Source organism: Passer domesticus, chromosome 2 (assembly GCF_036417665.1).
Source record: "Passer domesticus isolate bPasDom1 chromosome 2, bPasDom1.hap1, whole genome shotgun sequence".
Lineage (NCBI taxonomy): Eukaryota > Metazoa > Chordata > Aves > Passeriformes > Passeridae > Passer > Passer domesticus.
The window spans coordinates 51261258-51289141 of NC_087475.1; the positions used below are offsets into that span (position 1 = coordinate 51261258).

At 39.6% G+C, this 27884-nt stretch overlaps 1 protein-coding gene across 14 annotated transcripts in view; it reads left to right on the forward strand.

The window, feature by feature from the left end:
- Nucleotides 1-27884, forward strand: part of KLF12 (KLF transcription factor 12) — a 264047-nt gene that overhangs the window by 103113 nt on the left and 133050 nt on the right. The window contains exon 1 of one of the 14 annotated variants that reach the window (XM_064408585.1): nucleotides 24374-24460. The exons of the other annotated variants lie outside the window; for them this stretch is intronic. The gene's annotated coding sequence lies outside the window, so the exon portion shown is untranslated. Of the gene's footprint in view, nucleotides 1-24373; nucleotides 24461-27884 lie in introns of those variants that run through there. 14 annotated transcript variants of the gene reach the window in all.

Below are 27884 nucleotides of genomic sequence, written 5' to 3' on the forward strand. Positions count from 1 at the left end.
TGTGCAATGAAGGGGAAGAGTGACAGCACATGCTTGGATATGTGCTACCCTAATTCATGGCTCATGCTCTTAGTCATGCCATGTGGATGAAATGCTGTTAGGGCTTTGCTTTTGCAATTTGCAGGTGCTAAGTGACTGAACAAGGAAGGCATTTTGACTCCAGCAAAAGACAGCTAAGTGACATGACATGAAAGAATGGAGCTGCCTGACAGCAGAGTCTGTGCTTATTAGAGTGATATGGAGATTTCCCTACCACTCTGTTTTTTCTGATGGAATCTTCTGCTGGTTTTTTTTGTTTTGTTTTGTTTTTGAATTTATTTTTCGTAGTATGAGAGATTGCACGTGTAAAAGAGCAGCAGTTCTCAGACACCATGGAGAGCTGTGTCTGAGGCTCATCCTTCATAGCACTTCTGTGTAACCTGTGCTAGTGCTATTGCTGGTAATAGAGTGTATCAACATTTTCAGCCACCCAAGGATCAAGGCCTTTATGAGGGTGATGTATCTGTAGGCTAGAAGTCTTGGGAGCATGTCATTAAAAAAAAAAAAAAAGAAAGAAAATGCAGTGGCAGAGACCTCTTAAGATTTATTGCATCATTATCTCACACGAAACAGTAAGATTGTCCTGGCATGACTGAACAAAAACAATAATGTGAGAGTACCATTATTTATTTTGCCGACCTGCTGATTATCCCTATACATTTCCAGAAGCAAAGGCATCCTAAACAGTGAGGTCTTTTGTTTCATGTAGTTTCAAATACACTCATTTCAAGGAGGGAAACCGGATCTACATCACATTTTCTTCTTCAGTGTGTTCCATAGATGGGATGTGTTCATCTCTGAGTTACTGAGACTCTGTAAGTGGGTATGGTTTCTCCTCCTGACTTCTGTTTGTTTCTATAAAACCTGACAGATAAGCCCCTGAGCAGTTGACTTGGAGGTTTAGACTGAAGAAGTATAAAGACTGATCCATTTCCTTATTGACCTGGAGGAAGAACGAGCTCCATACAAAATATACCTTCTCTTCTCAGTGTAATGAATCAGCAATTACAGTTGTCCATAGAACCTGGAGATCCAGCTCAAGATCCAGCCCATGACATAACGCTGTTCCATCTGCTGTCATAATTTTAATTTTTAGGGTTTTTTTTAGTTTTTGGGGTTTTTTTTAGTTTAGTTTTTTTAAGGAATAATAATAAAGTGCAAATGTAATTCAAGAACCGTCTGGACACTGCATGAGAAAGGAGGTTGGACCAGATGACCCACTGGGCTCATTCCAACCTGACCCATTATGTGATTCTGTAATCTTAATATGTATCCCAAGAAAGGAACTTGAAATGAATAAATTCCCCATTTTTATGAGACAAGCTTCGTAACCTGTAAGTGATGCACCAAACATGAAATTTCAATGTTTCAGCATTGATAGAGACTGTTGCTAGTGGTATGTCTTAAAAATGAAAGTTACTGGCAAATACCAGAAGGTACTTGGTCAGAATGGCATTTAACATTCAGTGATCAGCACAAATAATACTCTTATTTGTTGGACATCATTACTGTAACAGCATTAAGGTTTTGAAGCAGTTGCAACACCAGAGTTTTCAGTATGTGCCTAAGACTGTTCTCATTATGTATTTCTTGTTCTCAGTATTTTGTTTATCTATAGCACTTTGTGTATTTCTAGAGATGTTTCTTAAAATTCACTTATCAGTTTCCTCTAGGCAAAAAGTGGCTAAATTGAAGCTTTCAAAATAGCCCTCTTCCTATGAGATACAGATAAATGTATTCATTTTGGTCGAGCTTCAGTTAAAGGCTTGGTCTGATTTTAAATTCAGACTGCATCTCCTCCCAAGTAAATCATCTACTTTACAGCTACCCACCATTTCAAGTCTGACCTTGAGGAAGTCAACAAACTTCTCATCATTCTCATAAAGCTTGGGGAAGGAAAGAAAACAGAAGGTTGGACTCTGCTAGGCCAAACTCTTGTCACGAATGCCCAGAACATACTAATCTGGTCAGATGTTCGGTGGAGAACCTTATCTGAGTTCAGTTGTCAGGGAAGAATGTATGGAGGAGAGTTTATCTGGGCTAACCAGCCTCTAAGTCAGAAAGGAATTAATAGATGAAAAACAACTGCTTCCATTGCGCCCTGATAAGAGCAAGAAGTCTGTGCCTTTTACAAAACCCAGGTATTGGTTTTGTTGTTGTTTGGGGAGAGGTAAATGGTGCTCTAGATGGTGTCCAAATGGACTTTGTGTCCCTAATAGGGAAAAACAGCGAAAAACAGCTTTTCATCCAGTATGTCTGGTTTCCTCTTTACTATGTTATTCTAACCCCTGTGTCATGTTTCCTTAGTCTAAAAATCATGGCTAAAATATGGTCATCAACCTGTGTGTTTCACTACTCTTCTTAAATCTAAGTGCAGCTGTTTTTTAAATGCTTGACAACCTGTTCTTTATGCTGGTATCCAAATGGCATCTGACTGAGTACAGGACATGACATCATGTGGTAATATCCACAAAGGAGCTTAGCTGACACTTGAACTTTGTTACGTGGGCATGTGGTGAAACATACTGTGCATTAATGCAGTTTATGATTGCAGTCTGGTTGTGTGGAATGAAGTGGTAGCAGTAGCAAGCTGATTTATTTAGAATCCTCATAAGCACCACGGTGAGTAAAGCTAAAGGTCCATTTGACCACACACTCCAGCAGGATCCCCAATAGGTGAGGAAAACAGGGCAGGTGGAAAAGGTTTGTGTTGCGTGATCCTTCCTTGGACATAACTTTGATCAGTCAGCATTTTTAAGGTGATTTTAAGCCCATTGCTATACTTGAGTCATTATATTTAATAGCAGCTGATGAACTCTTCCCAGTAAAACTGTTTAATCCATTTTTTAACTCGTTTATCTTTCTGAGTTGTGGGACACTGGTGGCAATGTCGTGGCAAATGTAGGCTACTTCTTTTCAGTTATTTTGCAGCTGTTGTCCACCATTGCATTAGGTTTATGTTGTGAAGAACAGTTTCCATATAATTTGGTATTTGGATGCTTATCATAGGACTTCAGTCATCATTTTCCAAAACCTAAGCATATTATCTGCTTTAGATATCCTTGAAAGTTCATGTCTCACATCAACCTTGTAAATGTATGCTAACATACATTTTTAAATATCAGGTTCAGGGTTTTTCTTGAATAAGTTAAGTATTTAAATGTTAAATAGCAGTGTCTGAGCTAATGATCCTTAATCTCTAGAACTGGTGGGACAAAAATCCTCTGGCCCCTTGATTTTTCACCACTGGGTAGAATGGGTACAGTAACCAGTGCAGAGTAAGGTGTCAAACACATCAATAGCATCAATAGCTCCAGGACGGGTGTGCCACTGGCCCAAGCTGGGGCCAATTAGAAATGGTGGTAATGCCTCTGTTAAGATTTAAGAAGGGAAAAAAAATATTGCACAGATATATTTGTAGCTGGAGAAAAATAGGGTGAGAATATGTGAGAGGAACAGCCCAGCAGATGCCAAGGTCAGTGGAGAAGAAGGGGGGAGGAGGTGCTCCAGGTGCCAGAGCTGGGATTTTCCTGCAGCCCATGGTGCACCCGTGGTGAAGCAGCTGCCCCTGCAGCCTGTGGAGGTCCATGGGGATGTAGAGATCCACCTGCTGCCCATGGAGGAGACCAGCACCAGAGCAGGTGGATGCCTGAAAGAAGGCAGCTGTGACTGTATGGGAGGCTCATGCTAGCAGGATCCTAGCAGGGACCTGTGGACCCATGGAGAGATAAGCCTGTGCTGGACCAGGTTTCCTGGAGGACTTCCGACCCTCTGGGGGGATCTGTGTAGGAGCAGACAGTGCCTGAAGGACTGCAGCTTGTGGAAGAGTGATCCACATTGGAGCAGTTCGTGGAGAACTGTTGCCTGTGGGATGGACCCAGTGAAGAAGTTTGTGGAGGACTGTGTCCTTTGGAAAGGACTCCACACTGGAGCAGGGGAAGACCTCTTCTCCCTGAGCAGCAGGAAAAATGTGTGATGAACTGATTGTAACCCACATTCTCAGTCTCCCTGTGCCTCTGCAGGGGAGGAAGTAGAGTTGAGGAACAGGTGGGGGAAGGTGTTTTAAAGATTTATTTTACATCTTGTTATCCTACTCCGATTTTTTTAATAATAAGTTCATTTAATATCCACAGTTTGAGTCTGTTTTGCCCATGATGGTATTTGATGAGTGATCTCTCCCTGTCCTTATCTCAACCCAGGAACCTTTCCTTGTGTTTTTTCTGCCCTGTCCAGTTGTAGAGGGGAGTAATAGAGTGATTTTGGTGGGTGCCTGATATCCAGCCAGCCTTAACCCACTTCAGGTTTCCAGTGAGTTTTCATGCTTTAGGTGTTGATTGGCTTAAAACAAAAATGTTACTAAAAATTCCCCAGCCCCTGCCAAAAACAGGAGAGTCCTAAATGGAGTTAATTCTTGAAAGATATGAGGTTATTGCCATTTTTCCCAGGTCTGTCTTCCATGCAGCATTTAAAAGAATGGGTTACACTTTATATACCATAATGTGGCATAGTTTTGAAGGCAATGTGTTTCCCAAGAGAGCTGCTGTAGTATAAGTTATTGCCACCAAGACAGTTCAATTTACATGTCCAGTTTATGGGTCATCCTTGTATAGGCACGGTGAGGAGTGGTGCTCCCACATGTATTTTGTGTCACTACCTTGTCACTCAGTTTTGCAAGTTCATTCTGCAAGTCTTCCTAGATTGCTATTGAATATGATTATAAGGAAAGTCTCTGAAAAGTGACTTAAAAGCCAGAAATGCCATATGTTAAGTGTTCTTTAAAGGGCCAGGAATACTGCATATTAAATAACATGACCTTTAGTGCCAATCTCTTCATGTAATTAGCATTGGTCTTCTCACTTAAGCAACTTCTGTATGTCAAGTGGCAAGTTCTTTCTTGGCACAATGCTGCTGAGTGTGAAGCTCTCTTGCCTAGGCAGTGTAATTGTGCACATTGTGCTTTGGCCATTACTCACTCCACTTTTTCATTGATTCTAGGCTTGATTGAATGGAAACTATTTGTTAAAAAAATCTTTTCTGTGTTTACTTTGAAATGTAAAAAATATCCCTCAGAAGTCATGGGATTCTATGTCTTATATCTGGAAAGTGCTAATGGGTTTGTTGGTTATTTCTTTAAGTAGATGCACTATTCTTTGCAAATACATTGTTTGCAAAGTTAGTGACATGACCAAAGACCATTTTCTGTACACCTGAATGCTGCTTGATTGTTTGTCACTATCTTGTTGTTCTTAATTGGAACTACATTGAACATAGGCTCTGCAGAGATCTTAGTTTGACTTTTAATTTAAAAATTACACTATCTTTTTTGATCTGCTTACCTGTGCCTGCTGTTCATAAGGGATCATTTGGATGTAATATAGCTTAAATCAAACCTAGTGAGTTTCCACTCTCATTCAGCTGTTTGTTGTTAATTTCTTCAGCTTCTGAAGTGTAATCCTCATTTTCTTCCACATAAAGTTTGTCCTTTACTGCCCTGTCTGTGGGTCCATTTAGTTCAGTGGGTGTGTTTTTCATACCCATGGAGCCTCATCCCTGTGGCACTTCCATGTGAAGGAGGATTTCTAGAGAGGTAGGGTGGCAGGACAAGCAACACATTTCCTGCACCCTGCTGGGAACAGAAGTGGAGCTTCTGGAGGTAGTGATACCTGTACACTCCAGGGTCTTGGCTTCCCATGGTGTTGAGGTCTGGCTCGTAGGTGTGTTATGGAAGTGGGGAATTCAGAAAACCTTGAACTTGGATTGATTATTTCCTATGACATGAATAAGAAAGCTTCAGCATTACTTGAAGTGTTTGAGTGCATCTTCCAGAGGAAAAGCAGCACTGAGCAGTCACTGGTGACGGTGGAATAGCAAGTACAATCTGTTGTCTTGTTCATTGTGGGTTGTTTGTCATGAGCACTGAGTGAATGGAGAGCTTTGCACAAGTGATAGTGTGCATCACATAAACCAAACAAAGGGAAAACGTTTTAGGAGCAGTGGTACAATGAAGTTGTCAGTGCATGGTCCTGTTGATCCCAGTGGGATTACTGACAGAAGGCACCACTGAATGTGAGTTGATGATATGTCACGTTCATATTTTCTGAAAAATCCCTTTGCCTGGGTTTTTTCTCTTGGGAAGCTGAGAAGCCTCCGAGAAAAAGGAAAACAATATTATCTCATTTTCTTCTTCTGTGTTTTGCTCCTTTGGAATGTGTTTGGAGATTGTTTATCAACAGGTGGTTGTTTCATTGGTTTCTGCTGTGAGTGTTTTCACTCATTGGCCGACCAGTGCCAAGCTGTGTTGGGACTCTGGAGAGAGTCACGAGTTTTATTATTCTCTTTTTAGCCTTCTGTAAGTATCTTTTCTGTATTCTTTAGTATAGTATAGTCTTTAATATAATACTATAGTATCATAAAATAATAAATTAGCCTTCTGAGAACATGGAGTCAGATTCATGATTCCTTCCTATGTTGAGGGGCCCTGCAAATACAATACAGGATACTGGAATCTGGCTGCTCAGGCAAATGTCAGTGCCCCATTTGTTGCCCTCAGACCCCCACTTCATTTCATTGTCACCATCCCATGGTATATGCCAGTCCTGCTGCCAGCACACAGCAGTACACTCTTGCCTTGTTGTCTTGGCCGTGCATGGTTGACCTCAAGCTCCTTCCTTATCACCAGCAGTAGTATTCCTAGTGCATCAGATTGAGGATGGATATACAATAAAAATGATTGATTTTTTGGGAGAAAGAGGTGATTTTCAGTCCACCAGTTCCCTAGTGCCGGTGTGCAAGTCTCTATGGCAGCATGAGGGAGGAGGCAAGTTGGGGTCAGGAGGGCAGTGGGATTACTGCCTCTTGTATTATCAGCTTTTAATATCATTTTTTACTGATGTGTGGTGCACATGCCACTCTTGGTTAAAAAGACCAGAGTGATGAGTTAAGTCCTTACCTGGTAGTAGCTAGGCCACTTGTTATTATATGAGGATTCCCAGCCTGAAGGCCTGTTCTCCGGTATTTATAGTTTTAAAATTTGCATTAAAAGTATATCCCTTTGCTTACTAAGAGTGGGGTTTTTTCCACTGGAGGGAATAAGATCAAGAAACAAAAGAAAGATGAAAAAAAAAAAAACCAGAGAAAAAGTTGCCTTTTGTTCTGAAAATAGATGGTTTTAATTGTTGACTGAACTCAGTATCACTTCTGGGCAACAATCACAGATTTTCTAGGGTCTGTGGAGAGATTTCCACAGTTTTATTTGAGTCAGCAGTTCAGAAATAGAACCTAAATTGCTGTTCACACTCTGGACAGCCTGATAAAATTACTTTCTTTTTTATTTTGAGGTTCCAAGGTATTAGAAAAATACAGAAAAAATACAGAAAATATTTTTGTTATGATTTTCTTTATCTGAGAAACTCTACTCAGAGCCTTTTTGCTAACAGATATAGTTCATACTAGGTAAGAACCAGCAGCAATAACTTTGTATTTCATGGAATTCTTTTAAAGTTGTTTTTCTATGAGTTGCAAGTTTAGTTCATGCTAAAGAGGTTGCCTGTGCTTCTTTGGGCAGTGCTCTAAATGATTCTCTTCCAAAGTCTATCATCAGATACTTGGTGACAAAAATTAATGTTGCAATGGAAGCCATTAGGGAGCACTTCTGATTGATCTTCTGTTCAAAAGTTATTGGCAGTATGAGATATTGTCAGAGTAAGGAACGTTTCCAGTTATGTCCTGTGTAATTTTGGTGAAGCAGTGAAAATGCTGTTGTTAATTGTGAAAAATCGCGCTTGGATCCCTCACTCTTCTGGAGCCCAATGGTTCATACCTTAGCAGAGGTTAATTTCTCCTTCATTTATATGAAATAAGTAAATTGAGTACTATGCACTTGGCTGTGTGGGCGTGTTTTGGATGAGATCTTAAAAACTGAGATCCTGTTTATTCTGTGCGGGTGTTAAAGATGCCCCTGTTATGCTGTATGCCATTTGCAAGTTACTTAGTACCATCTACCCTTTGAGATGACTGCATTTCAGCAGTGTTAAGTGTACATAGTTGCAAAATGTTTTGGGATCCTTCAAAGCAGTATTCCACGTGAGACCGTCTGTTGCACGCATTTATTATGCTTGTTGCTGTAGTGTTCCACACCATTTGTCATTATTGTTTATTGCATTTGTGGTGGTTACTGTGTTAATCGCATAGTTTCAGAAAGTAATCATCTGTTTAATATTTTGAGCTGGCATGGTTTAAGTTTCATCCAGACTTTTATAATGATGTGAAAAAATTTAGCTGTGAATTGCTCCCTGGCCTTCAGAAAGTGCATTAGTGATTGCTGGGAGCCTTGACCTATGTCTGTTACTGAAGCAAGCTGCAGATATGCAAGACTCCATGGAATAAAAGCCATGCAACATCAGGCCAGTATTCAGTTTTCTGAAAGTCCAGAATTTTACCCTTTTATGTAGCATTTGTGCTCCTCCTTTGGAATCCCTCAAAGTCAAGACAAAATTATCATTTATAATAATCCTATTGGGGGGAGTTAGTCCATAATTTGTATTAATACTCAAAGAAAAGCATAATAACAGGTTAATACAGAGGTAATGTGTGGAGCTAAAGACAGCTTGGCCTGCAGATATTTCCATGGCAACAGAAAGGTCCCTACAGATGTCTTCTTTCTAAACCTGATGCTGTTTATTAAAGGCTGTCTGTAGTACAATCTGTAATTATCATTAGCTAAAGAAAGGTTGTGAACGTGGGTGTACTGCTTCTCTGACTGATTTGTTTAGCACAGCTTTGAAATACAGTTACAAAAGAATATTAAAAACCTGAGATCATTTAGCAGGTTCTCTCTGCAGGTAAGCTGAGACTTCATTTGAGACTGTTGGCTAAATCCAAGTGAAGTATCCAAACAGCAGTACAAGGATGGTAGTTTGAAATGTTGACAAACTCTTTTGGCACTATGATTATTAAAGATAAAAGAAAATGAGAAGCATGCTGGACAAATTAAAAAATGCAGAGCTGCAGATAGTAAGGGATATAGTGCACAACAAACTATTTTTTTGTAAGTAGAAAAAAGCTTCTGTAAGTAAAGGGAGACAAAGGAAATTATGACTGTTATCTGGAGGAGAAATTGAGAAAATAATTGAAGACAGAAGAAGTTGGAATAGTAATCTACCTGTATTCTGTCTTTACAAAGAAGATAAGCTAACTTAGCATGGTTGAAGCGAACAGCAAGATGGAAGGAACACAGGCCAGAAAAAGGAAAGAACAGGTTGAAGAACACTTTTGAGTTACAAACATTCAGGTTTGTAAGCTTAAGGTGGATTTTCTTTTCTACCCAAACAACTAACTGAAGCAGTTTTGAGTTAAAGAACAATTACCTTGTAAGAACCATAAAAGACAGTGGAATCCCAAAAGAGGGCACATAGAGAGTATGTTCTTAAAAGAGACAAAGAAGGAAGATGTTGTGATTGCAGACCATTCAAACAAATTTGGCAACTTGAAAGATGTTCAGACGCGTAACTCGTCAAAAGCATGTGGTCATGAATAAGTGTAAGCTGATATTTTATGACAGTTTTGTAATAAAGTACATAGACTTTAAGTCTTGTAGTTGGTTACAGTACCGAGGGCAAAAATGTAATGATGGAATGTAGTGAGCTTGTGAAACGGGCTTGATGAAATTTCTGGTTGAGATAGAATGACTTGGTGACACTGTATCTCAGCTGGGGTGAAAGAACAGTCCAAGAGTTTCTTCTTGACTTCAGTAAGGCTCTGATTGGAGTCATATGCAACATCTCAGAAACAATCTGGAATATGAAATGATGACTGTGTGGATGACTGCAAACATACAGAAGCATGTGATGTGGATCACTGCAAACAGATTAAATGGTGGTGGCAGTCTGTCTAACAGAGGGATATGTGTCTGGTGGGGTTATCAAATTACAGATGGTAGGATGCAGTTGAACATAACCACAGGATCACAGGATTGTTGGGGCAGAAGGGCACTTCAGGAGCAGGACCACCCAGAACAGGTTGCTCAAGACTGTATATGCAGTCCCTGTGTGCATATCCAAGGCCTCCATCCTTGGAGCCTCCAAGGATGGAAGCTCCACAACCTTTCCTGGCAACTTGATTGATCATCCTGATAATACAAAAGGGTTTTTTTCTTACGTTTAAATGGAATTTTCTGTGCTTCTTCATGCTGTTGCTTCTTGTCCTACTGGGCACCGCTGGGAAGGGTCTGGCTCCATCTTCTCTACTCCCTCTGGTAGGTATGTGTTATAAACATTAAGATCCTTCCAAATACTCTTTCCAGCTCAGAACCAGCTACCCAGCTGTTCCCTCTGGCTTGGAACTGATGTTATCCAACTATTCCCTCCAGCTGGGAACTGCCACCACACTGACTTGACTGGAAGGAATGCCTTCTTCCTAGAAGAGACTCTCTTCTTTTCCCCTTGTCCCTGGCAATGACATGAGGTGATACAGAATAAACTTCCATTTCCTGGCTGTGCCCCTTCCCTTCTACTGCAGAAATTAACCATGTCTTGGCCAGAACCAAGACAACAATGCCTTTAAACTTCCAGCTGGACTGCAAGCTTTATAGAAGACCAGATTAAAATTGGTAAACTGGAGGTGAGATCCAGAATCATTTAAGAGAAAGATCAGTACAGAAAAATAACGAATCATTTTAGATTGGGAAATGAAGTCAGTGAATGCATAGCATAAACTAACTGGATAGAAGTTTGATGGGTAAACATTCTTTTAGTCTAGAAAGGAGAAAAAAGGGCAGCATCCAAATTTTTTTAAAGGCTGTTTAGAGGCAGCAAAATAATGATTTAATATTCTCTGAGAGTATGATGAGAAAGTTTAGTTTTCCCAGGAAAAACCATGTAACTTTGATGATAGCTAAGCACTCTTAACAGGTTCTGGGGTTGTAAAATCTTACTTCTCAAAGTTTTAACATTAAGTTGAACAAACCTTTCTAAACCTATCTGATTCATCTTCTAGGACAACAAAAGTCATTAGTTTCTACCTTATTATCACATTCAATGTTCCATTTCTATGCTGCTGTGATGTTGTACAAAGGAATTTCTCACTGTTGTGAGGGGTGGAGTGTCCTTTGAATGTGCTATAGGATGTGATCTGTCACTGTTACGTTAGAATTAGTTTTTTTTAATGTTTTGCCTGGTTTTCAGTTCAGAACTGAAGCAAATGTGAAAACCTGAGTCTGCGGTCAGAATTAGGGTGATCCTGTAACTCCTGCTAGTGTGTGCATGTCTGATTAGGGGCCAACCATGTCATTACTAGAGGAAAACATTTAACAACAGTCTAATTTACAATGTTAATAAATTATGCCCTCATGAGTTTTGCTCACTTGTTTGCCGAGAACTGACATTTAAAATCGTAGCTCAGTCAGAAGATGTTAGTTGATATTCATGGTAAGGTTCACATCTGCATTTGAAATTTAGTGATTTTGGCAGCTAGGTAAACACTAAGTAAGAGGGGTGGAGAAATGCAGCAATAGATTTGTGAAATTATTTTTTAAGAATAAAATCTTGCATGAATAATATGGTACAGTGCTCTTCTGTTCATATTGATAGAGAGGCATTTTGCATATTACTGTGTGGTACAAGATCTCAGCAGATACGGGAGCAAGAATGCACCACCCCAATAACAGAAAATCAGCTAAAGACAGAAAGACGTCTCTGTGTACCTTTGATTTATTGCTAACCTGTCTCAGCCGAGCTTTACCAGTGCCTAATCAATGTCTGAAACTTACAAAAAATTAAAGAGAAATTCTGACTGCTTCTACAGCATTTAAAGCAAAAAGAAAGTAACTCAAGCATAGAAGACAGAAGCTACATACAGTTGAGCACGTACTTTCGCCTTCTTTTTCTTTTTGGTCATCATTGTAGCATCTCCTGAAGATGTGGGGGTACCAGTTGTCAGTTTCTCTGGGTCTGGATTGAAGGCACTGGAGATGGTAGTTTCATGTTCGGACTCAAGTGTTTATTATTTCTTATCAGTAAAACAGTCTCACTACTTTGAGTTCGGCACCTTTTCATTAGAAGGCACAAAATGGCTAACAGTCTCTTGTTACAAGGTCTTTTAAGACTATACTATCCGTTTAACAACTGGCACCTAGATTATTTTCCCTTTTAGCCCAATAAATGATCCCAAAGAGCCCGCAATGCGGACTTTTCTGCCAATTACAAAATGCCACCCAAACTAATGAAGAAGAAGGAAGAATAAGCATGAAAAAGAAACCCAAGATAATACCCTGTGCCCTCCATCTTGCTTCTATCCACAACATACTAAATTTCTCAGCAGGTGATACACCTACACTACTCTCTGTAATCTGTTTCACCCTTTTGTGGATTCTAGTCTATCTTGAAGTCTAGGAAACTATCTCCATGAATGAGGGCCAAAGTCAGTGCTCCCTTGGGGATCAGGGCACCCCGGGGCAGACGGAGAAATATTCCCAGTGCTATGGGTTTCCACATGAAGATGACTTTTTTTAATCGATTATTAAGTTAATTGCAAATTTTTTCTGGGTTAGTGTCCATGGGGAGAAGAGAAAAGCAGTGGTCTTGCAAACACGGGGCTGTTCCTTGAGCCTTGTGAACCAGAGCATTTTGATTCACTTATTTTCTCAGAGCCTTACAACTATTTTTTGCTTAATTGCTGCTCGCTTTAATTGCAGGAAGATTCCTGGGGGGTTGTCTATTTTATTTGAATTAGACAGTGATGGTTGCACAGTTCTAGAAGTGTGAAAGCAGAGATCCTGATATACTTGCTCGAGGCTAGTCAGTCTCTGAGTTGAATGATAAGCTGATGTATTTACTTCTAAACCGTGTCTCATGCTGAGTACACTTTCTTAATGTTGTAAGGGCTTAATCATCCACTAGTTTTTAATAAAAATGAAAACAAAAACCCCAAGACTTTATTTGTAAAGCTTTTCTTTGTAAATTAAATGAAAGAGGCACTTGCCTCAGCCTCTATGCTTTATGCAAGCGTAGATAAAGTGACTGGTGCAGCTATAACCTCTGGCATCTGTAGATGAGGTGTGTAACATAATGCAATTAATACAGACCTTCCTTCCCTAGTGATGTTTGCAGTGGCAGTTTGGATTTTGTATTGCCTTGGGATGTAGAAAATTCTGTCACAGGAGAGGAACCCCTTCTTGTTGGAGCTTGTCCTGTCTGTGGCTCCCTAGGCCTGAAAGAAATCCTGTAACTACTCAGTGCAAAAGCGTGTCTGTATTTGAACACGTAGCTATTTCAGTTTATTTTCCAAGTGTTCTTCAGCACAAGAGTGGCTAAATCCATATTGGTTTAAACTCCCCATAGCCTCCATCAGGTACAGAAGGGTGCAGGAGGGCTTTTCTGAAGAATTTTGGTGTCTCAAAGTCGTACATGACAAAATCCAAGGCATTTGACTGTGACACTACATGTTACATTGCTTGCTTGCTTGTATATCACAGGTGTTGGAGAAACGGTTTTTGTGTCCTGTTTGTATGTTCCAGTCATAATTACAATCAAAAAAGGGCAGGGGTATATTTGGAGTGCCTGTTAACGTCAGTGTGAAGTTTGCATTTTCTGTTCTGTGAGAGTTACAAACATCTAGCAGTGCTACAGTGAGAGCAGTGCTGGAGTGAACTGGGGGGTCTGGGACACTGTGGTTTTGTGGACACTTTCAAGTCTTTTCTTAAATAGTCTTAGAAAACAAAAAATACCATGACAGGCATTGTGTTTCATCCAATTCTGATCTGCTGTTATGCTTTAAATACTTAAAGCAATGTGGTCACTGCTTGCAACTCAAAACACAAACTAAAGAAATCCCAACACTTTTCTTTCAAGTGCTGCTGCTTTGCACACTCTGTGCATGCCCAAATCAGAGAGCTGCTGCTTGGCATTTCACTCTTCCCTGGGTCATTTAAGGTAACTCCTTCTCCTCATGTGTTGCAAAGAAAATGAGCTTCATACACTTGCATTTAAAAGCTTAGATAATTTCAAAGTTGGTTGGAGACAAGCTTGATTTTAAGATACCTTCCTGTAGCAATCATTGTAATAGGTTTCTGAATGGTGTCAAACTGCAAGGCAGCTGTTACCTGAAAGAACTGTGTTTATTGCTGCTGGGAAGTAGTAGTGAAAAGGACTTTGAAAGGAAATTGATAGTTAGCCAGCAAGGGATCGTAGTTGAAAGTGCCTGAACGATGAGGGTGCTCTGGAAAATACGCAGGTTTTAGAGGTGCAGGGAGATAACACGTCAGTGGCTTTGCTGTAGTGTGTGAGCCTGAGTTCACAATTTGCAAGCATGTAAAATTTACAGTGAGTGGGGTTCAAATGTCAAAAAAGATACATCTGTCTGCAGGATTCTGGCTATACGACAATGAAAATTTAGCTTTAAAGTAGTAAAAATAACAAATAACCCCAAATGTTGCCTAATGGTAGGTATTGGAAAAATACTAAACTAGTCTATTTCACTTACAAAGACTTCATATAAGCTTGTATTCTGGTGGGGTGCAGGAGGGGAAGAAGGAGGAAAGCCCTAAAGATGGAGTCCGAGTTGGAGTATTTGTCATGATACTGCTTTCTTTTTAAAAGAAATTCTGCTTGCTGCTGAATAGAAAAAAGATGTCTGTGGGTTTGGTTTATTTCTTTGCTTGCTTACTTGTATTTTTTCAAACTTTCTAAATAGAATGGAGTGTTAGAGGACCACTTTCTCCTCGTTTTCTAACATCACTTTTGACATAGAAAAGTTGAGAGACACTAAACAAGTGTAGTCATTGAAGTGTTTTAGATTGCCTTTACAGACAAATATCTGGATTCTTGGGCTTCTGGATTGTTGGTGCATATATTTGTTTGAATCCACTCACCAGGGCACAGGGAATATCTGAAGGTGTCTGCTGTTGAATTTTCAGTATTTACATTGTGTATTTCCTGACTTCACATACTGAAATTCATAATCTTTGGCTCATGTCTGTGGCTGTGGTTAGGACATTTGTTTATGCATGCAAAAAAAAAAAAAATCCATTAAGAATGTCATCTAATTTTTGTGAAGTTTTCAGTTTCAGACTAACTGCTCTTTTTTTTTGAGATCAGAATAAAACCCTGTTGCCCACAGAGTGTTGGTAGTGATTGGAAACAGCTCCTAATTTAAAAATTGGCTTCTCCTTGATGCAGAACTTCTGGTATCAAATTTAATCTCTCTCCTGCTGTTCCAGTGGTTCTGCATGTCTGGGAAGAAAGTCCAAGTAAATTTTGGAACACGTTGCACAATAGCGTGAATCAGTAATTCTGGACAACAAGGTAGTTTCAGGGGCGTCAATGGGGAGCTAGTGAGAAAACCATGTTTTTATTATGGTTTAAGTATGGAGTACAGGGTAGAGCAAGGAGAGGCTGTGCCATGTGATCTCTGTGGGTGGCAAGAGATAATGTTTAATGTGTGGGAATGGCCTTTAGGGACATAGCCTTTATAATGGTATCTGATTTAAAACTAAAAATATGACTTGCTGCAGCCCTCTAAGATCCCTTGTAATTCTGTGCCCTCATGTCTGCTCCAAGAGCCGCATGATGATGTTTGATAGAAATGGATTTAGCTGCTGTTTTAACTGGCAATGACATATCTGTTATTTCCCTCAGGTTTTCTTTCTTCTTTGGCCCTTGTGTCCCCAGATGTCTTTCTGTGGCATCTCCTATAAATGCAATTCTTGTCCCTCTGTAACTGCAAATCAGAAGGAGTTGGCTGTAGTTACCACTACTTCTGTCCAGTTCTGGCGAGAAGATAGGAGTAATGTTCTTTCCAGAAACTTTGTTCCATTCCTCAGAACACATTAAGTATTTCAGTTACTTCTGAAATTTCTTCACTTATCTTTTAATACCTGTTTGGGTAGCATAGAAGAAATACAAAGCCAGAAAAAATAGAGTCTGTTAGGAAAGGAGATAATATCAAGATGTTCAGAAATATATGAAGAAATGTATGAAGAAAGAAAAATGTAGATCGTGCTTCTCTCAGAAGGACTTGTAGATGACTACATGAAAGTGGTGATGGTTCACTAGAGAGCTGGTGATGCTCCCAGTGCAGCTCAGGCCTTTGCCGAGGGACGTATCCTGTTGGACAAAACCACATATGTGGGCCGACTCCTAGGAAATAAACTTATGAACTTGCATTAATTACTGACACATTCTCTTTGAAGCCTAGTGGAATACCCAAAGGAACAAACTGATGTAAAATTCATGTCAGAGTTTTCTTTAAATGGATGCTTTCCTAATAACACTGTAAATTCAGTGAATAACGAATGCTGTGTATGGGGGAGGTGCATGGATGTAGCACAGAGGGAATAGAACTGAGGTGAGGGGATGTCCATATTTCTTACAAGCCCCTTTGGCCAGTAACACTAAGGAAGCAGCACAGGAGTATTTAACTCATGCTTGAGATTGCCCTACAACCTCTATCTTTGAGAGTTCGGTAATTTTTAGGTGTTCAAATTTGTTAGTTTATACTTCCACTTTTTAAAAAGAATGATTAATGCAATTTGCAAGTATAAAAAGCTTTTGGAATTGAGGATAGTTTATTTTTGAGTGCTTTTTACCTCTTTAGTTGCAGTGATTTCAATAACTGTCTGAAGATTAAACTTCTTTACTTTCTCTGGTGGATAAATCAATGACAGGATCAAAACACTGAAAAGCAGGATCAGGAACTGTTTGACCTGTCTTGAAGATTGAGACAGAACAGAGCTTCTTCTTTCTTCTGCTTGCATACATTTTCCCTGTTACTTTTTGTGCACCTTTTAATTGATTTATTTCTCTGTTAGCAGAAATTCTTGTTCCTTGAGTACCAACTGGATTTACAACTTAGAAACTCAGATTTGCTGTACAAACCCTACGAATTTTCTTTGGAAAGGCAATCATTTGGTAATCTCGAGAAGATTTCTCAAAGATGGAACACACTTCAATACAGAAGCTTGCAAAGCTGTGTTGTGTTTTTCCAGATATTTTAAGTCTTTGAAGAGTTTTGACAGTGCTGTACTTCTGAGTCTCAGCTGTGCCTGAGCTGAGATCATATTTGGGAATATCTGAGGATCAAAAATAGGGTTGGTTTGAAGGACAGACTGTTTCAGTTGGCTGCAATTTTCTTGAATTTTAGCAAGCACTGAATTTTCCCTGGGACATACCCATAGGTTCTGGTGAAGGCCATTTTACTCAGGTTAGTTCATTCACCCCCAGCGCAAAAATGATGCAGAGGGTTTCTTGGGAAGTTTGTGCCTCTGACTCTTTCCCATTCCAGTAATCTGTGCTGCAGCAGTTGGGAGGCTGGAGCAGAATAACCTTCCGTGGTTAACTGACAGAGAAGAAAGGAATGGAAGGAACCATTATTTTCCTGTCAAGATTTCCTTGAAACAAAGAGGTGTGGAATTATGCATGCTGAGGGGTGTCTTTGGTCCTTTGATTAGCAGCAGAGGCCCAATTTCACCATCAAAAGCATTCTTAATTATAAGCCCTGTTGAAAAGGCTGCCTTGAACATTGAAGAAATGACATTACAGAGCATGTCTGTCTCTGCTTAGGTGATCTGCAAGCATTTTGTGGGAGTGTTTTATTAAGAACATTGGAAGTACACTGAAAGTAAAAGAGGAAACCTGAAATATGTTATTTGTTTCACTTTAATCACAGCAGAAAGCGTTGCATCACTGAGGAACTCAAATAGCTGTTCCTGGCTTGAGTGTGAGAAAGCTTGCTGCTTTGCTGCCCTAGCAAAGCTGATATTCTCCCCCTGCAGCTGGTGACATAATGTGTATCACAAGGTCTTCTCAAATAAAAGACATCCATCTTGGTTATTTTATGAGTCTGCTGATTAAAGAGATTTTATTGTAATTACTATGACTAAAAGGCTACATCAGAAGATGGAAATGTTAATTTACAATCTGCTTGCTGACCAAGTGTCATGTGATAATGGATTGGGACAGACTGTGGTGTGCAAATGGACCTGAATATTTGGAGCCGCTAATTTGAAGTGGCAGATACGGTGCCTTCATGCAGGTTTCCAAAGGGACACGTTTGATTAACCGGCTGCGGTGCAGCAGTGGTTGTGTGACAGGTTGGTTGAGAAATTACCGCCTTTGGTTTTGCACTGGTGGCAGCCTTGTACATGGTAGAGGAGGAGAGGGAAGAAGCAGAAAGACAGATGACCAGGGCTTGAAGGTAAATCTCTGCCCTATAGTGAGCAGACTGTGCTCCAGACCCACCACAGCACTTGCATTTCCAATTTCCATTAAACAACAGGGATTTACAATACCTATCTAGATAGGTAGAGCAGCTCTAATTCTGTCCCTTAAATATGTATATATAGTCACAGATGTATTTTTCCAGCTGCAGCATTGGCCCTCCTCTTTTTTCAGAGGCCTTATAACTCAGGATGCAAGAGTTATCAGGCACCCACACTCTGATATTTTGCCAAAAAATTTGAACGTTTTATAGATGTGGGCTCAGGTGTTTTAGACAGTAATAGTGTAGGTAGCCTTATAGCAGTTTAAATGGGTTTTACTGTTTCTATGGAAATTTTGAAATAGAATATTCCATAGCAGAGGGATAATCCTTCCTGAAATCACCCATCTTGCTCTATGTGTCCTTTTAAAAAGATTATCCTAATGTGTAAACTTACAAAGCAGTTTCTACATACAACTTACAAAACAATTTCTACATTTTAGTTCTTTATGTATCTTACTGAAACCTCATGTACAGGTTAATTTATTTGTGGTACTGTTGAGTTTTGTTGCAGACTCTTAGTACATGACTGTACTGAAACTTTAATTGTAACTGCCTTGAACTAACAATAAACTAAAAGAATATAGATTATTTAAGTTCTTATTTTGGGAAGTGATACTATATTACAGAAAAAATAGTTTGCAGTGCAGAACACCTCGCTGTTTGTATGGTGGTTTTGAAGTAAAATTTTTCAATTGGTCGCTGTAAAAAGTAGTCATGTATCTGATAGCATCATGAGGAATTTTGTGGGTTTTTTTAAAAGAACTTAGTACTGTTGTGTATGATAATTTAAGGATAGAACTTATGTGCAGATCCGGGACAACTGATAAAAGGGTGTTTAGGGAGACATCACTGCTCTATAGAGCGATGTATGACATGTTTCTGTGTTACCCTTTCAATTATGTATGACTTGTAAATGATCAATTACAATTGTGCTCCAGTGGTGACAGTGGAAAAAAGGAGCAGCAATAGCCTTTTAGTATTAGGTCTGTTCAACACACTGAAGGATTGCGGGCTGGAAGCAACAAGTGCATATTGTATGGTAGGGATTTGTTTCTGGGAAATAGTCACCACAATATATTGTATAGTCAGTACAAAAATATTCCTTGCTGAATGTTGTGAGCGGCTACTGAATTTCTGAAGAAGATACAGGCATAGGAAGCTAGAGCTGAAAAAGGCATTTTAGTGATTGGCCCCTAAAGAGCAGATTCATGAGCACAGCTTGAAATCTAATGGGATTAGAGCTGATGTTATTAGAATTCACTCTTTTCTCTTTTGATCTTCAGCAATGTTAGGACAATATTAGGCTTTTGGTGGTGTCATAAGCAGAAATGAGTTGGAAATTCTCAGACTAAAATATTTCTTGTAATATTGACAGGAATAGTAATAAAAACTGGCTAAAAAGGAAGGAGTGGTGCTCACTAGTTTTTGGTTGTTTTTTTCTAAAGGGTTTGCAAAAGTGAAAAAAAAACAGAGAAAAAATAGATACGCAAGTGATATCTGTGTTTCATAGAGATTTTTCAGTTGTTCTGCAGGTCACTCTGATTCAAAGAATAAACCTGGCCTCAAAAAATTTTCTTTATAATCTGTATCTTTATACTTACATCTTTATATGTATAGAGTAAAAAATTATATAGTATGATTATAAACACACATATCTATCTGTATACAGTTATGTTTAAATATTTTAATTTATATTTTATACTTTTTGTATATGTATCTCTATCTAAATAATAATTGTTGTTCCACTCTTCTTGATGAATCCCAAAATGAGTGGATTTGGGTTGGACATTAATATAAACAGATGCATTCTCAGGCTTGAGCTTATATTAAAGCGTTGCACTTGTTGATATCAGTTTAAAGTCAGAATGAAAAAAGGATGGAGTAATTTGGTAGGTGGTGGCAAGGCAGATGTTTTAAGTTAGGAGGTGCCTATTTTGGGGTGGCAAAAGTAATCTGCTGCATTTGTTAGGGATTCTGGATTCCACCATAGTAAACACTAAAGCAAAAGCACTGATTTCACCCATTCACTACCCTGAAGCGCATATGATGTGTTTATTGACTTTGTCACATCTCTTAATGCTGAGGCAAAATGTCAGTGGATCTGTTATAATTTTATTAGGATGTCATTTGTGATACAGCTGATATGCCACAGAAAATAGTTGCTGACCTATATGTAATTATCCTGTGACTGAGAGCACTGCTGTGGTGGAAATTTGTGTTCAAGAGACCACGGAGGATGTACCAAAAGCCTGGGTCAGTCCTTGAACTACTGCCAGATTCTGAGTTGAGAGGCAAGGCGGGAGCAGGGCAATAAATCTTGACAATGTACAGCACTGCTGAAGAGCATGTGCACTGCAGTGCCAAATAAAGACTCTGCAGCTCACTGCCATCACTGTGGGTTTGGAAGGTAGCTGCAGTGCCGTTTCTGGCGCATGATGACATCGGGTACGTCTCCTGGCCCTGGTCCCAGGCAGCCTGTGGTGAGGCTGCCAAGGGCTTTGTGGGGAGCGTGATTTCGGAGATGTGCTTCAGCTGAGAGTATGAAAATGTTGTTCAGTCATTTTTTTCCAGTTTTCCAATTTTTGCACATTTATTCAAGGTTTTGACAGAACTTTGAATATTGTTTTGTGATGGGACTTGACGTCAGTTTCAAGGGGCTCACAAGGGAGGGGACCTAGCTTTCTCCCTTGATACCATTGTTGACACCTTGCATGCCTTCATGGCATCCTCAGTCTTGTTTTCACTAGGAAGGAAAATGTGATCCTTATTGACTATAAACAGACTTTGGAGATCTCCTGGCAAGTAGTCCCACATTCCCAGAGCTTGGTTGTGTGGCTGGCAGATGATAGTGAGCAGTACTGCACACAGCAGCCTTTGGTCATAAGATCTTCTGAGCTCTCCAAAGCAGTCTCTTGACGTGACTCTACCAGGAGAGGTGTTCATTGTCCTGCCATCAGCCCCTTGCATAAAAGAGGTTTTCTGTGCAGTGAATGTACCAGCACTGTGTGGCTGGGATAAAAGCAGTGATTCATCACCCAAAAATAAGTGCTGTGCTGATTATAGCTGCCAAATACTCAGTCATCAGTTTCCTCCCCGTTAAGCATTTGCCACCTCTCTGACTGTGGTGTAAGCAGATGGAGGGCGGTGCGAGTTAACCATTGATGAAGTCAATCATTGCTGGAGTGAGTGGGGTCCTCTAGCTGCCCCAAGGCTTTTGGGACATGTGGGGCCTGGTCTGCAGTCCTCCCCTTTTTTTGGTAGTAATCTTGGTAGTTCAAGCAAGCAAAAAGCTACAGCTTATTGGTCTTGGAGGAGAATTAAATCTGGTTGCTGTTAATGGCGATTAAATTTGGTTTTCATGTTTGCAGTCCTCTTCATCAGAAATTGTTATTCTGCAAGGTGCACCAGTTCATTGCCTTCAGTGCCAAACTGAACTTTATCTCAGGCACCTGTGCTATTTAGTAACCACACAAGTGTTGTATTATCTTCCAGTTTGTTTTACATCTGTAGTAATAGTATGTAAATCACAAATTGTATCAGGTTATATTATGGTTGCAGTAATATAAACTCAGACAATGTTTTAATTTTCAGTAGTTTTATGATACGCTATAGAACAGAAAAGATAGCAATTCACATGTGCCCTGCTCATTCTTTCTAATCACCCATGTACTTTTTAATTTTCCTTTTCAAAGATGTCTCTGTCATGAATGCAAATAATGAACTCTGCTCCATTTTATCTCTATAGTAATTCATTACTATAGAGATATTTTTATTGTGCTGGTCACTTCAGAGTTTTCTGTTGAGAATAAATTGAAACACTTCACTGGTTTCAGGTATTAAATATGCTTAATAACAGTAGTTCTCTTGATTGCCCTCAAGGTGTTAATACCCTTCTTGTGAAAGCCAAGCTGAAGTTAAAATTCAGGATTCTGACCATCCTTGAAGTCTAATGCCTTCTAAAAGCCTGTAAATGGTGCCTTATTTAAAGAAGAAGAAAAGAAGTCTTTCTGAAGCATCCTATTACCATCTCTGTTTTAGTTTGGATGAGTAACATTGAGCTGTTTGTGCTCCCTACTGTGCTTTTATTATTTTTACTGCAGCTTCATTCTGACCCATGTGTACCTTTGGCCAAAAGTTAATATGGACGAAATGAAAGGGATATTGGCAGATGGAGGAAATCAGGTTTTCTCAATGAGATTGTCCTTTTATAGAGATACTTGCTTCCCTTCTTCATTGCCTACCCACCCTGCAGCTTGAGGTCTGCAGTTAAGTGTTAGAAAAGGGCTGATTATGCAGCTCCCAACATGAAACCTTGCTTATCCTTTAGAATCTTTTAATTACAGTGAGAGATCTCTTTTTTCACCATACAGGTGGAATATTAGAAAAATCACCAAAGGATGTGTTTTCTTACCTTAGTTTTAGCCCCTTTCAATGCATGCATGTAAGCTGATAGCTGGACCTGGTTAATGAGGGGAAGCTTTTCCAGGTGGAAGCCCAGATCTCACGCTTTGGAGAGACAGCAGCCTTGCTCTTCCCAGGAGCTCTCTGGCCTCTCTTGGCGCTACTGATTATAGGCAAAGATTACTTTTGCATAGCTCACCTGTGAACAGCTACATTGTAGACATTGAAATGCAGGATCATTAGGCTGCCTGAAGCCTGTTTGTGGTACACCATTATGATGGAAGGTACTAGTGGATTTTTAAAATATTCAAGGTATACTCTCCCCAGATATTAAGTCTAACACACACTATTGTAATAATAAAATCCATTTGACACACTTCTTTCACCATTAGTAAATTTTCTTGATGTTATCTTGTGTAATGTAGGATTTTGGTTTATTGACTTAAGTTGCAGTGTTTTATTGAGTTTAATTGGTTAAGTTAATTTGAAGTGAACTTAAAACCCAGCTCTTAAAAGTCACAGCAAGGTTCCAAGAGGCATGCTGACTCACAAATACTGTAAGTAGAGTAATATTTGATAACTAAGTGCCTCTGAAATTTCTGTAAGCTACTTACCTGTTAAGGAAGGAGGTTTGTCTAGATTAGTTCAATAGCACTAACATACTAGAAATACCATGTTTGATAATTTAAATAGATTATACGTTATGGGGTTTAAGCCATATGGGGTTTTGTTCTAGAGTCTTTTTAAATTTTATTTGCATATATCCTTTGGCTTGAGGAATGGAGTTCAGTGCACCTTGTCCAGAGGTCTCTTTCCCTGTTGCTACATTGAATACTCTTCTATAGGGCAAATTCAAAACCAGGAATTCTAAAAGGAGGGCTTGCTTTTCCTAATTTGCTTTCTTAGATCCTCCAGTTATGAGCTAGATGAACTAAATGAGTTAATCTATTTAAATTTCTCTCTGTTTCAAGTAGTTTTAAGGTTTTTTTATTCTCCCTTCATTTTTACAGTGTTCTGTGTCATTACCAAAAATGTATATGGAAGGAAAATGAGTGGCATACTTCCCACTATTTATATACCATGGATCTGACCTTTCTGGCAGATCTGAAATACTGAAGGTGAGACCCAAAAACATCTGTTCCCCAGGAGGAGTTGACTGCTCATTTGAGTATAGCCTGACTAGTTCTTTTTACTGGACAAAGCTAATCTGGAAGGGAAATACTGGAAAAAAATGCCTCACATCATTCACAACCTTTCATGCAGGAGAGGCCTATTGAACTCAACATGAACTTAATGATACCTTTCCAGGCACCACCAGTTACTGTGTTTGTTGCCTTTGTTGTACACAATTGCTACTGCAAGTGCTGCATTTTCATCCTAAGACTTATTTTGGTATCTTGAAGGAGTTATAAAGTAAACTAATTTTCCAGAGGTAACTGGTTTAGCCTCATGGTGATAAACATATCCCTGCATGGTAGTATCTGTTACTTTAGGATGTAAGGAAGAGGTGATTTGAAATATTGTAATTGTGGTGTGTAATCGATATTGCTATGATCAGATGTGTTAATATTGTTCTGTATATAGAAGTCTTTGGAGAGAAGTAGGATGAAGGCAAAGCATGAATTAAGTTTTACTTGCCCAACTTCTTTTCGTAGGTTTACATCTTATGTAATACTAACAAGATTGGTTGCTTTGTCTTCTGCTGTTCCTCAATCTTTTAAGTTCAAGCACATCATGACCAGCATTTTGAGAGCATTGATGCCTGGAGGTGGGTACAGTCTGCAAATTCTGGCCTAAACAAATGTTCTCTCTTTTGGGATCCTCAGTATGAATAAATAACCTGAGATTTCCCTCAATAGATTCACACATTAGGTTTTTTTTAGGGTTTTTTGGCAGGCGGCTGGCTCTACTATTTTAACTATCAGCCCTGTTGGGATGTATTTTTAATAGTCAGAGTGGATCAGTTGGTAAGCTGGCTTTCTTGGCCATTTGAAAAGTGCTTCCCTCAGAACAGGAGTCATTAGTTGGTTCAGCAGCAGCCCTGGTCCCGCTAAGCAATGCCTGTGTCCGACAGGACTGGTAACTGAGCTGATTCACCATCTACTATTATGCTGAACACATTATGCATCATAAAATGAAATTAGCTTCCTTTAATCTAGAAGTATATCAGCTTTGTTGTATTCCTTCATATAGCATAGCACTGTAGTAAAGTTTTTGGGCTCGTACAGCTGGCTTTGTAAAGACCAAGTGAAGACCTTTCAGTATGATAATGAACTTCCTTTGAATTTAATAAAATGCAGTATCTATGACAGATAGTAAAATAAAACTGTTATTTTCATTCTCTAGGAGAAAACTCATATTTGAAAAGGGAGAGGGCAAAAAATGGTGATCAATCTTGTAATTAGATTCCAGGATAATAAAGCTATTGATTGTGTCCTATGCAGGCACTGGATTAGTTAGTAGTTAAATATAAAGGGCTGTGTAAGCTGTACAGCTGTACAGAAGTTGAACCGTGCACTTGAGTAGTCCCTTGTATATAAAAAGTTCTTGTTACCATGAAACATGATAAAATGCTTCATCTGTCTGTGAAGACCACCTCAGTTTATATGAACTGTGAGCCCTTCTATCAAAGTCTTGTAATGGGATTATAAAACCTCTTCACGGCACTGTTTTTGTGTTAAATGATGCCCATGTCAGCTAGCCATTTGGACATTTTGTTATGGGCAAGTATTGATCTTTTATTTTAATTGCATACACACAAAATAAACGGGTGTTTAGCCTGATCTGTTCCTGAAGTGGACCATCAGTAGGGGTTTCAGTGACAATTCAAAAGTTAAATCCTTAAATCTTGTGTTTGACTACAAAAATAAAGAGGAATGTCATTGTTTTTAACTATAATATATTACATTTCTTAAGGCCTCAAATAGTTTCTTATGTGTTTGTGGACCCCTTAAAGGTAGAGCAGCTCAGTGCTGTGTGCCTCTAATCAGGACTAGGAACAGAGGTAATGTGTATCTGTACCATTGAGAGTATCTGGCCTGGTGGGTGAAATGTTAAAATTTACACTGCTGTGACTCAGACTCTGCTTTAGATGCCCTGAAACCCCATATTTTAAAGTAGAGAACAAGCAGGTAATGTTCCTGCTCTCTTTTTTACTTAGAAGCATGGGTCACTTAACCGCTAATGATGTGGAAGACCTGGGTTCAGTTTGCACCAGTGCCTGAAGGGATTCAAGTCTGTCTCCCGCACATGGAAGGAGAGCTCTGTTTATGAGGCTTTTTGTGATTTATGAGGTGCAGTTATGAGGCTGTTGTTCTGAGATGGGATCTTCTGATGCATCCTCTTCAAACTAGTCTGCTTTACAGGTTCTGAGATTTACAGGACAGCAGCGAGAAAGAGAGAATGTTTTGATCAGAGTTTATTTGCTAGGCAAATTTTCAAGAATTGTTCTCAGCAGGATTTTTCTCTTAACTGGCTGTGTATTACCAGAGAGGTAATCCATGATATCTTGATTCTGTGAAAGACAGATGATTTTAGCATCTAATTCCTGCTGTGTGCTACTGGCAGTCTACCCACATGCCGCAATTTAGCACGCAAGCCAGAGGCTGCTGACAGCTGTGCTAGATGAAGACAGGCTTACACCACCTCACACATTGCTTAGAAAATACACATCACTGATTTAATCCAGTGATTATCTAAATCATGTAGAATCAGAACTCCAGACTCCCTCCTCAGTGTCATTATTTTCTTATAAAATGCAAAGTGAAGGTTGATGTGAATCTCAGTTTTTCCAACCGAACCTTCTTTTTTGCTGGAGTCTAGTGGCAGGTGGTGGGGGTGCTGGGTGGCTTAGCCCAGCACCAGCTGGACAGGCAGTATAATGTTCTGCTGCCCTGAGAAATCACTTTCCTGCTACCTAAGTTAAGGTTTTTATTCAGTGTGGTGAGGTTTCTTCTGTCAGGGATATTTTTTTTTCCTTCTTACCAAGTTAATCTGAAGCATGTAACTCTCTCTAGCACATCATTACTTAGGATGTAGGAAGCCTTCCTTGCCATTAGAATTTTCCATAGCTGCTTCAGTCTTTCTTGGGGAAATTGTCCTGTTCACAGTTAGTAGACCTGCTGTTCTTCACTGGTGCAGCAGTTACTGTGAAGTTTGTTGCTTGGGAAGTACACAGAAAATGAGCTTTTTGCCATGGCCAGAATACGTGTAAAAATGTGCAGTAGCTGCCAACCGTAACTCTGTGTAGTGGATTGCAGGTCATGAACTAGGCAAGCTGTTGAAACAGCAAGAAGAGTACTGCAAAAGGGTATTGCATATACTCTCAGAGCATGATTTTAATTTATTTATATCAGTGTGCCTCTAGAAAACCAGTTTGGTGAGTGGGGGAGTGGTTGGCTCTGTATCAACTATTACTGTGTTGAGGAGTAACATTTAGACCTGGTCCGCAGGAGGGCTACAAAACTGAGCTTTAGAATATAAAAACTCTCCTATGAAGAAAGGTTGAGACAGGAGTTGCTCACTCTGGAGAAGAAAAGTACCAGGGGAAGCTCCTGGGAGACCATACTGCAGCCTTTAAGTATTTAAACAAAGCTTATAAGAAAGATGAATAAAGGTCTGTGGCAACAGCACAGGCGACAGTGATTTTAAACTGAATGTGCATGGATTTAGACTGGACATAAGGAAGAGACGTAAGTTTTATGATGATGTTGGTGAGATTCAAGAATTAGTTGCTCAGAAAAGCTGTGTATTCTCCATCCTTGGACATGTTTAAGGCCAGGTTAGATGGGGTTTTAAACAACTTGGTGTAATGAAAGGTGTCCCTGCCCTCAGCAGGTGGGTTGACTGGATGGTCTTTCAAGGTCTGTTTTCCAACCCAAGGTTTCCTACAATTCCCTACATTTGTGTTTGTGAGCATGTGTGGTAGTGGAGGTGAAATAGAGCAAAGTGGTGAGTGTACAGGCATTCTGAAGGAGGTACCTGAGCTAATCAGTGAGCACAATTACACCGTGGTCCTGCCACAAGCAGTTCCACAGGGGAACCATGGCTCTGTCTATGCAGGTGTTGTTCTGTGTCAGAAGCTGTCTTCTGTGTTGCTTGACAGCAGAAGTCTTGAATTTCCTAAGTGAAGGTGTGAGATGCCAACCCATGTGTGAAGCAGCTGCACTTTACAGCCTCCAGTTTTCTCCTGT